Source organism: Polyergus mexicanus, unplaced genomic scaffold (genome assembly GCF_030449975.1).
Source record: "Polyergus mexicanus isolate NDT 795.1 unplaced genomic scaffold, iyPolMexi1.0 SCAF_18, whole genome shotgun sequence".
NCBI lineage: Eukaryota > Metazoa > Arthropoda > Insecta > Hymenoptera > Formicidae > Polyergus > Polyergus mexicanus.
In genome coordinates this window covers 620,054-630,042 of record NW_027223338.1, presented here as the reverse complement: position 1 = coordinate 630,042, position 9,989 = coordinate 620,054, and the positions used below count along the sequence as shown (strand labels likewise).

At 32.9% G+C, this 9,989-nt stretch overlaps 1 protein-coding gene across 5 annotated transcripts in view; it reads left to right on the top strand.

Moving 5' to 3' along the window:
• The first annotated feature begins 1,575 nt into the window (after nt 1–1,575).
• Nucleotides 1,576–9,989, top strand: part of LOC138941271 (kin of IRRE-like protein 1) — a 347,460-nt gene continuing 339,046 nt past the window's right edge. Inside the window, exons 1-2 of one of the 5 annotated variants that reach the window (XM_070310778.1) lie at nt 1,576–1,900; nt 5,876–5,966. The gene's annotated coding sequence lies outside the window, so the exon portion shown is untranslated. The other 4 variants (XM_070310779.1, XM_070310781.1, XM_070310782.1 and 1 more) reach the window with 4 other exon arrangements.

The following is a 9,989-nucleotide window of genomic DNA, read 5'->3' as shown; positions in this document are numbered from 1 at the left end:
TGCCCTCTCGTCGCGACGCGTCGCGGTGTAATAGAAAAGTTACGCACGTCATCGCGTATGGGTGAGAGATTCGTTTTTACGCGTGCGAAACGTTGAGCGAAAACGATGAGATCCTTCTCAAATATTTCACGCCGTTATTTTTTGGCCATTGCGCAAGATCATCATCAGGTATATCTGTTCATAATTAATAATCATAATTTAATTTATAAAAATTTAATTTGTCTACTTGTATTCTAATCGCAATTTTTCTGATATATTTACCGGAGAGTTTGAAATCTTTTATGTTAAGTGATATTTTTGTGCGCTTTTTCTAATTTTCATTTGTGTTTGCTTTTCTTTTTTCCACAAATGCCAAGAATGTGTGCATCTCGTAAACCGATTCCACAATAAATCGTATGTCGTTAATCGTAAGGAGAGATTGACCAATCACAGTCCATAATTTCAAAAAAATTGACTGTGGTTGGTCAGTTTGTTTACGGCTAACGACATACGACTTATTGTAGAACCGGCCGTATCAAGTGTAAAAAATGTACAGAATCTGTAATTCATAATCGCAGATACACAATACTACTACAATAAATAAAAAAAAAAAAAAGTCAATTTAGCATAGACATCTGTGTTTTCGTGTAATAATAAAATACTATATAAGATAATCGGTATAATCGGAGTTTGGTGGAAGTGGCCCTCTTACGGCGCATTAGGTCAATTAAATAACTAGCATTCGCGACCGAAATGAAATGCACCGTTTTTTATGTCTATGCACTCGGGTCACTTTCAGCATAGACGTATACATCTATATATGATTTCGATAGTTCGAGGATCGCCATATTGCTTTCCGTTAGAATTCAAGTAAGTCGGTCACGGGACGTATCGCGATGGATTGTCGAGTCGTATTTTCAAGCCGCTTCGTGTTTCTAACGATTATTATCGTGTAAAAGTGACGTACGCGTAACGTAAACGCCGCGGACAGTGCGGTCCGATATTTCGCGATTTCGCGTAATCGCGACGATCGGATTTTTTGTGCGTCGCACTTGCGTTCAAATTCTCGTCGTATATATTTCACGCCGTTATTTTTTGGCCATTGCGCAAGATCATCATCAGGTATATCTCTTCATAATTAATAATCATAATTTAATTTATAAAAATTTAACTTGTCTACTTGTATTCTAATCGCAATTTTTCTGATATATTTACCGGAGAGTTTCAAATCTTTTATGTTAAGTGATATTTTTGTGCGCTTTTTCTAATTTTCATTTGTAATTGCTTTTCTTTTTTCCACAAATGCCAGGAATGTGTGCATCTCGTATCAAGTGTAAAAAATGTACAGAATCTGTAATCATAATCATAGATAATCATAGATACACAATACTACTACAATAAATAAAAAAAAAAAAGTCAATTTAGCATAGACATCTGTGTTTTCGTGTAATAATAAAATACTGTATAAGATAATCGGTATAATCGGAGTTTGGTGGAAGTGGCCCTCTTACGGCGCATTAGGTCAATTACGTAACTAGCATTCGCGACCGAAATGAAATGCACCGTTTTTTAAGTCTATGCACTCGGGTCACTTTCAGCATAGACGTATACATCTATATATGATTTCGATAGTTCGAGGATCGCCATATTGCTTTCCGTTAGAATTCAAGTAAGTCGGTCACGGGACGTATCGCGATGGATTGTCGAGTCGTATTTTCAAGCCGCTTCGTGTTTCTAGCGATTATTATCGTGTAAAAGTGACGTACGCGTAACGTAAACGCCGCGGACAGTGCGGTCCGATATTTCGCGATTTCGCGTAATCGCGACGATCGGATTTTTCGTGCGTCGCACTTGCGTTCAAATTCTCGTCGTATATATTTCACGCCGTTATTTTTTGGCCATTGCGCAAGATCATCATCAGGTATATCTCTTCATAATTAATAATCATAATTTAATTTATAAAAATTTAACTTGTCTACTTGTATTCTAATCGCAATTTTTCTGATATATTTACCGGAGAGTTTCAAATCTTTTATGTTAAGTGATATTTTTGTGCGCTTTTTCTAATTTTCATTTGTATTTGCTTTTCTTTTTTCCACAAATGCCAGGAATGTGTGCATCTCGTATCAAGTGTAAAAAATGTACAGAATCTGTAATTCATAATCATAGATACACAATACTACTACAATAAATAAAAAAAAAAAAAAGTCAATTTAGCATAGACATCTGTGTTTTCGTGTAATAATAAAATACTGTATAAGATAATCGGTATAATCGGAGTTTGGTGGAAGTGGCCCTCTTACGGCGCATTAGGTCAATTACGTAACTAGCATTCGCGACCGAAATGAAATGCACCGTTTTTTAAGTCTATGCACTCGGGTCACTTTCAGCATAGACGTATACATCTATATATGATTTCGATAGTTCGAGGATCGCCATATTGCTTTCCGTTAGAATTCAAGTAAGTCGGTCACGGGACGTATCGCGATGGATTGTCGAGTCGTATTTTCAAGCCGCTTCGTGTTTCTAGCGATTATTATCGTGTAAAAGTGTGTAATGTGACGTACGCGTAACGTAAACGTCGCGGACAGTGCGGTCCGATATTTCGAGTAATCGCGACGATCGGATTTTTCGTGCGTCGCACTTGCGTTCAAATTCTCGTCGTATATATTTCGCGCCGGATATTTTCTCGGTAAGGTATGCACATATATATACGTATCCGCATACAATTGTTGTACGTAATTAACTGCGAAGATATTAACTTTTGCATTTTCCATTGCTATAATATTGATATTTTTGAATCGCCTCTGGCAATTTATGTTCGCTTTAATGAACAGCGTGAAAAATAAATCTTTATATTTTTAGTCCGAAGCCATCCCCATTATTTTTCATTTCTGTAATCAAAAAATGTAATATTTTCTCGAATCATAATACCTTCTCATTTATTTCTTATATCGCCTCTATCAATTTATATTTTACAGCTATATTTTAATTAATATAATGTCTTCATTATTGCATTAAATTGTATAACATATATTAAATTTATGTATTTTCTCTCTCTCTCTATCTCTCTCTCTCTCTCTCTCTCTCTCGTATAGGTGAACCTGCTGCATGCCGATACACACGCATCATTGCAATTTTACGTAACCGTGACTATATTCGCAGAGATATATGTGTATGTATAATAATCACAATCCAATCGATGGGAGTCTCACGAGAAATTTACACATATGAATATTAAAAATTGTTGAAAAATGAAAAAAATAACTTGCAGATGAAGCATATAACTCGGCAAAGAGTGATTGTGAAATGCGTGTATATACATAATTCTTGTGGACGTGTCTCTAAAAAAAAAATGAAGAGGAAAAATTCTCTGCTCTTCTCTCATCAAACGGACAAGTTTACAAGGAGGTATATTGATATGAGATATTTTGAGAGGAAATTGTGCAATAGTGGTGAGTTTCGCATAAGAAATATGAAGGTGTGTGTGAAACATATATGTTTCACATACTTTGTCTCAAAAGGCAGATATAAATATATTTGTTCTAAAAATCTTGACACGAGAATAATAATAAAAAAAAAGTATATTGCAAATTTTTTTCTGCTTAGCAAAAAGTCACGAGTATAATAACAGGGAACGAAAATATATTAAAAGGCAATTGCGCGACACGAACGTAATAAATTCAGCTGCGGACGTTTCTCTTATGGTTTATCGCGTATGTCATATCGCTTTTCACAGGCATAATTTATAACGTTCGATAACCCACGAGATCGACCCACTATCGTCGCATTTCAATTGGTAGGAATATGAGTAATAATTACAAGTACACATGAGCCACTGTGAATTTTAATTATGATATTTTCATAAGATCCGTGAGATTAATTCGTTTTTATTGCATTCTGAATTATACGTTGCTAAAGAGTATTATACAATTGTTTTAAATAAAATATTAAGAAATATTATAACGAAAACGCATTTAAAAATTGATATTTTACACACAGTCAATATTTTTAATAATATAATACATCAACACACATACTCTTATATGCATATTACACATGTTGTATTAATATAATACACGTATTATACATATTAATAAATATATAATATATATATTACACTCTTATAATAATTGTGTCTTTATACATATATTAATAATATATTAATTAATTATTATAATTAATTCTAAAATTATTAATTAATATATTTTTATTTATTTTATATTATTAGTTATGTTAAATATATTTTAGTGAATAAATTTATAAAATAATTAGCATTTTTAATAGAGAGAATAATTTCCTATTATTTTTTTCAGTAAAGAAATTGCACTCTTACGTTGAAATAAATAATCTATTTGTGAACACGTAGCGCTATATTGCGATAATATACGTTTTGTCTACTTATATATATATATATAGATTTGATCTTAGATTCTCACTTGCTCACAGTGGTTCATTAATCTTTGCTGCTTTTAAGGAAAATCAGATATTTTACTGCATAAATTATTGTGTCAAATTCATGATGCATTGAAAGATTTGCAAGATGTTTAAGCATGCATACGATTAAATCTATACGAATTATGTTACGTGAAAAAATACGATTTAGTATTAGTAAATAGTTGAGCGGACAACAATATTTGGTAGCAGAGCATAGTTTAACAGTGATTGCGTGTATCTCGGAACGTTACATTCATATATCACATAACGATATCGATATCCAAGTATATATCAAGTAAATATCATGGATATAAATTCGTTTCTTGAATATACCGATTGAGATATTAAATTGATTGATGATAATTAAGTGACGTTATATCAAACAGTATTACATATTAATAAATAATTTATATTGTATTAATATATGTATATATTCTTGATTAATGATATTTCATGGCACAATTATTTTCGAGCAAATCGATAAATTGGCAAATTGAAAATCGATACTTTTAATTTCTCTATGATTAATTATTCTTAATTTTCAGATGTTATTACAAACATTCGAGCGATTGAAATGTCCGTCGTTTTTTCTTTTACTCCGTGTTCGTCTTGACGCAACAAATAGCAACAAATCACGGCAAAGATTGAATTTTTCTTTTATTCGCGCACGGAATAACAAATTGACCGGAGGGGATACCTAGATTCGATTAACACTACAAAAATTCAACGTAGCTTTAGTATAATGCCATCTTTGTCTCGCGCTCCGCGTCGTGCTAGTTTTATAGCGCGTCCTACCATATCCTGTCAATTTATATCGTATTGTTCTCGTCAAATACGCAACAAATAAGCAGTATCCGAGAGGGTTTCTGCGGATTGTGAAGTATCGGACGATCGTTGACGACGGCGTATCGATTATTACGCAATTAACCAACGCCGATTGTAATCCCGCGCTATTAACCCTTCGTCGTGTATCTGTTTCGTAATAGGATATCCAATCATCGAAACTGTCGAGCGATCGTTAGAACTGTGTTAGAAAGATACGCAATAACGTTCGGCTGTTTCGTTTCACGATATTCGATTCGCAATTTTAGTACGCGTAGCGTGAACCGTGACTTTTATTTCGCGTTTCGCGAGCGAGCATCTCTGCAGGGCAAAACCCCTTGGTGCGTTTTTCTTTTTTTAATTCGATTGTTAATTCCGCGCATAAAGTAATCGAGCATTGCCGATACACCGAATGAACTGTCGGTCGACTGCATAGTCGGTCGACTATATACAGTATATACGGGGTAATTTGTTGTTTTGTTTATGGCGCGCAGTCAGTCGAATAGCGCGCACGTACGGTGTCGTTATTTGTTTACTCGCTATCGCGAGATAAATCGTCGTATTTTTTTGCATTCTCTTACGCATAGCCCCGCTCAGTGTTAAAGCTAATATCGCGTTCATTTTCGTTTGATTCTAGTCGGAGGAGATTGAAGAGAGGCGGAGCACGGAGACGTAATTTCAGACTTTGGAGCTGACACTGAAAAGATCGAGGAAAGCGGCAGCGGCTGGTGAGTAAATTTATTTGCGTAACTATTAATTGCGCTTTTATAAACGTTGCAGTTAAATAAAGAGAGATTGATTTTAAAGTTATTTATATATTTTTTATGAAACACACACATTACACATGATAATCGTAATGGTGTCTCTCTCTTTCTCTCTCTTGATATATTTTATTAATTCTAAAAGTTAAAAATTTTTTATCTCTCTTGAATTTGTGTAAAAATATTCTCTTTTTAAGAAATTGAAAATCAATAGTTAATATTTGTGTGAGAGCTCTATCGCATTATAATCAAGTTATGCCCGAGTCAAGTTTCTCATATTTTGTAAAGAAATATATAATTAAAGTAGGGAAGTAAATACAGACAGATACATAAATTGACTGAATTATTTCCTGTTTGTATATTATTTATTTTAAATATTAATCAATGTACTCTCTCACTGCATGGTGCCATTAATTACAAATTATACACATTTCATCGCATATATAACCGAAAGATGTGAACGCGATTTACATCAATCATTCGACATTTATGTAAAATAGTAAATGAACTATACGATTTAAATTAATTAGTATATATTATTATTATAGCGGCACGTTAATCAACATCTAATTTACATCGCATAAATTAATTTTATGATCGAAAGTTAATTTATATACGAATCTCATGCCGGGAATTGTCAAATGCTATATAATGTAGAACATATTTATTGATTTCAGTAAAACACTTTAACGGTCCGATATTCAATAATTCCTTAATTGGATCAGGGACAGATTCATTAATGAACCGGTCTCGCTAATGATTTCATTTTATTTCTGCCAACAGCTTTAAATAATTGCAAAATAAAAAATTTTATTAAAAAATAATTTATTAAATGTACCTATAACGCTATTCTCTTACTTTTATTCTTACTTTTATTATTGCCTCGATATTGTAGTATTTACTAGAACGATATACCACGTCGATTCTTATTTTATTTTTGTTTTATTTTTATTATTCTACCATATATATGTCGTATTTTATTCGGAATTAAAAGCGCATTCACAGACCCACATATACGCACATTCATCGTGTTCTATTCAGAGTTAAAGTCGCAATGCTGCTGGTAATCTTATTTATTAATTTAAATCATATAGATCATTTGGTAAACTTTTCAGTGCTTTACGCACGTATACGTGCGATATTATTGCAATGTTATTGCATTTGATTTTTTATTAAAATTGATTGCTAGTAAAATTCAAATTACATAATACAAAGTTTATTTATTTTGTAGAAATCAATCTTTTCTTACAATAGCTTTTTTAAGAAAACAATAGAAAGGAAATTTTATCCTGACATTATATTAAACAAAATAAAATCTAAATAAAAAATTAATTATTTAAATATTTAAAAACTTAATTCGTATTTCGAAATATAGATAAAGAATATTCTAAGAATGATGCCGTTAATATATGTATAAACATATAAACTATATATTGCGGCATCGTTGGCACAAGAAATTATATTTGGATGTACAGCAGAATTAAATCCTAATTTATTGATAATTTGTTGTTCTAATCATAAATTTATTGTTCTTAGCAATTAATAAGAAATTGATATTAAAATGATAGTGAGTTAATATTATAAGAGCTAAGATCTCTACTTTCAGAAAAGATTTATAAAAAATAAAAAAAAATAATTATATTAAAATTTGTAATTGTTAATTATTTATTCAAAGATATTACTTATAATATTCCATTATAATATTCCGTATTTCTTGACACATTTATAAAAATTTAATATTTTTGAAATTTATTTTCTGTCTTTTCAAGCAATTAATTAGTAAATAATTCTGATATATTTGTTTACGATTCATTATAAGTATTTTTTTGGAGGTGAGAATGTTATCGTAATGTTAAGTCAGAATTTTATTTTTTTTATATCAATTTTTTGCAGACTGATAGGAAAAATAATTAATAAATTAGGCATGAGAACAACAAATTAGCATTCAATTATGCCATATATTCAAATTTGATCTTTCGTCGTGAGGAGCTGTTAAACTGACGGAGATAAACTATGTTCAATTGAATTACTATCGTGAAAATTGGTCACAAACTTCATGAAAATATCCATATTTGTGCGAACGAAGTCGTTCGAAGTGCGTGTCACGTTTGGATCCTTTCTCGGCGTTTAACAAGCTCGCGCGATCTTTAATGACATAACACAGTGGCACATTATATTATTTTCCGCGAAATATTATTCCCGTGTCGAGTCATATCGAGTGGTCTACCATGTTTCATGACGAGATGATCGACGTGAACACGAGACGATAACCGCTGCGGTGTTCGTGCCTCTCTTGATGTCACGAAATCTCATGCTTCGCGGTAATTAAATGTGATTTATGTAAAAATAACGGATGGATATATATATTGTATGTGCAGCAGTAATAAAATAGGATCGTTACCATGTGTGTTTTTGCGAGATTTCGATGCACAAATAGAATTTAGGACGACAGTTAATACAATACGATGAATTTGTTAAAAATACGCAGGTCATTTTCGGGAGAAAAAAATGTGATTTTTGCGTATCATTTATTTTAGAAGAAATTAAAATTGTCATTTATTTAATAAAGACAACTATTAGTTAAAATGTTTGATGTTTCGCGCTCTATAATGTGCAGAAAAATCAATATTGAGAAACAGATTCATGGAAAAATTATAATAATTATTTCCATTGTTCTTTCATTAATATTCTTTAAAATACATCGTTTCTTTGTAATCTCTAGTTGCGCGATAATTTTGCCGTATTGGCAAACTTGTGAGAGATAAAAAAAAAAAAAAAAATTGTCGATGAAAGGACGTACAAAAAAACGTGGAAACGAAGGTTGACATGAGTAAACGAGTTAACGAGCCCCGGATGAAACCGTCATCCGCAAAGTACCTGCCATTTTTCGTCCTCGGAGACGAAGGATCCCTCTATATATTTACACACTATATCCGCGAACATATACACACGCGGGAGTGAGTTCGCGCGATCCCAACGAGAGAACGGAGTGAGTCATTCCCTTCTCGGAGAGATAGCTTTCACAGGACGCGCGGGGCATTCCCGCCTTTCAGGAGCTTCCAAGATGACCATGATCCGTGACACCAGTTGGGGAGCATCTGCTTCCTCATCCGCCTCTTTCGCCCCGAGGTCTCCCACCCCATTCCGATCTTTCGTCCCTCTCGTACTACCATCCCCTTCCCCTCTCGGGTCGCGCCGTCGACCTCTAGTCCTCTTAAACCACTATAAACCGTCTTCGACACTGAACCGAAAGCAAGCACTCGTGCACGGACGAGCGAGTACGCGCGAGCATCTTAACCCGACTATCAAGAGCCATCTTTGGAGTTGAATGGCCGGGCTTCTCGCGCTCTCCCGGATTTCACGTCCACGCAAAAATTGATCGCGATTTTACGAATCGATTTAAAAAATTATTATTCAACGCCCGAATACGCGCTTTCGAGAGTGCTCCGTGTCAACGTGGACGATCGGGTGCAATATCGTAAAGTGTAAATCTCGCGAGAAACTTCTCTAGTTTGTTGCTCGTTTATTTATTAATTAATCAATTGTGTATTATTACGATATTAGGACATACACGTATGTTGTTTGTTGTCGTGTAATATGTATTGTTTGTAGTTTAACATATGTTACGTGTTATTGACGCTTTCGATGAATTTAACGCAAATATTTGCGTTAAATATTGCAAAGTAAATCGAACCTTGAACATGAAAGAAATGCTATATTAACTCGGTTAGTTTATTTTTCAAAACGAGAAGCATAAAAGTAATCATTTAGGCAATACCTTGGATATAAACAAAGAGAACAATGTGTATATATCTCTAATTTTACGGAATATTATGAAACAATAAAAATATACAAATGGAAATTGCACGATTAAAGAAAAAAAAAAAAAAAATTAGAAAATTATATATCAAGTAAAATTTTATCAAAGCTATTAGAATTTTAGCAAACTTAATAAAACTTTATCACAGCTAGTCTATTATAAAATTTGTT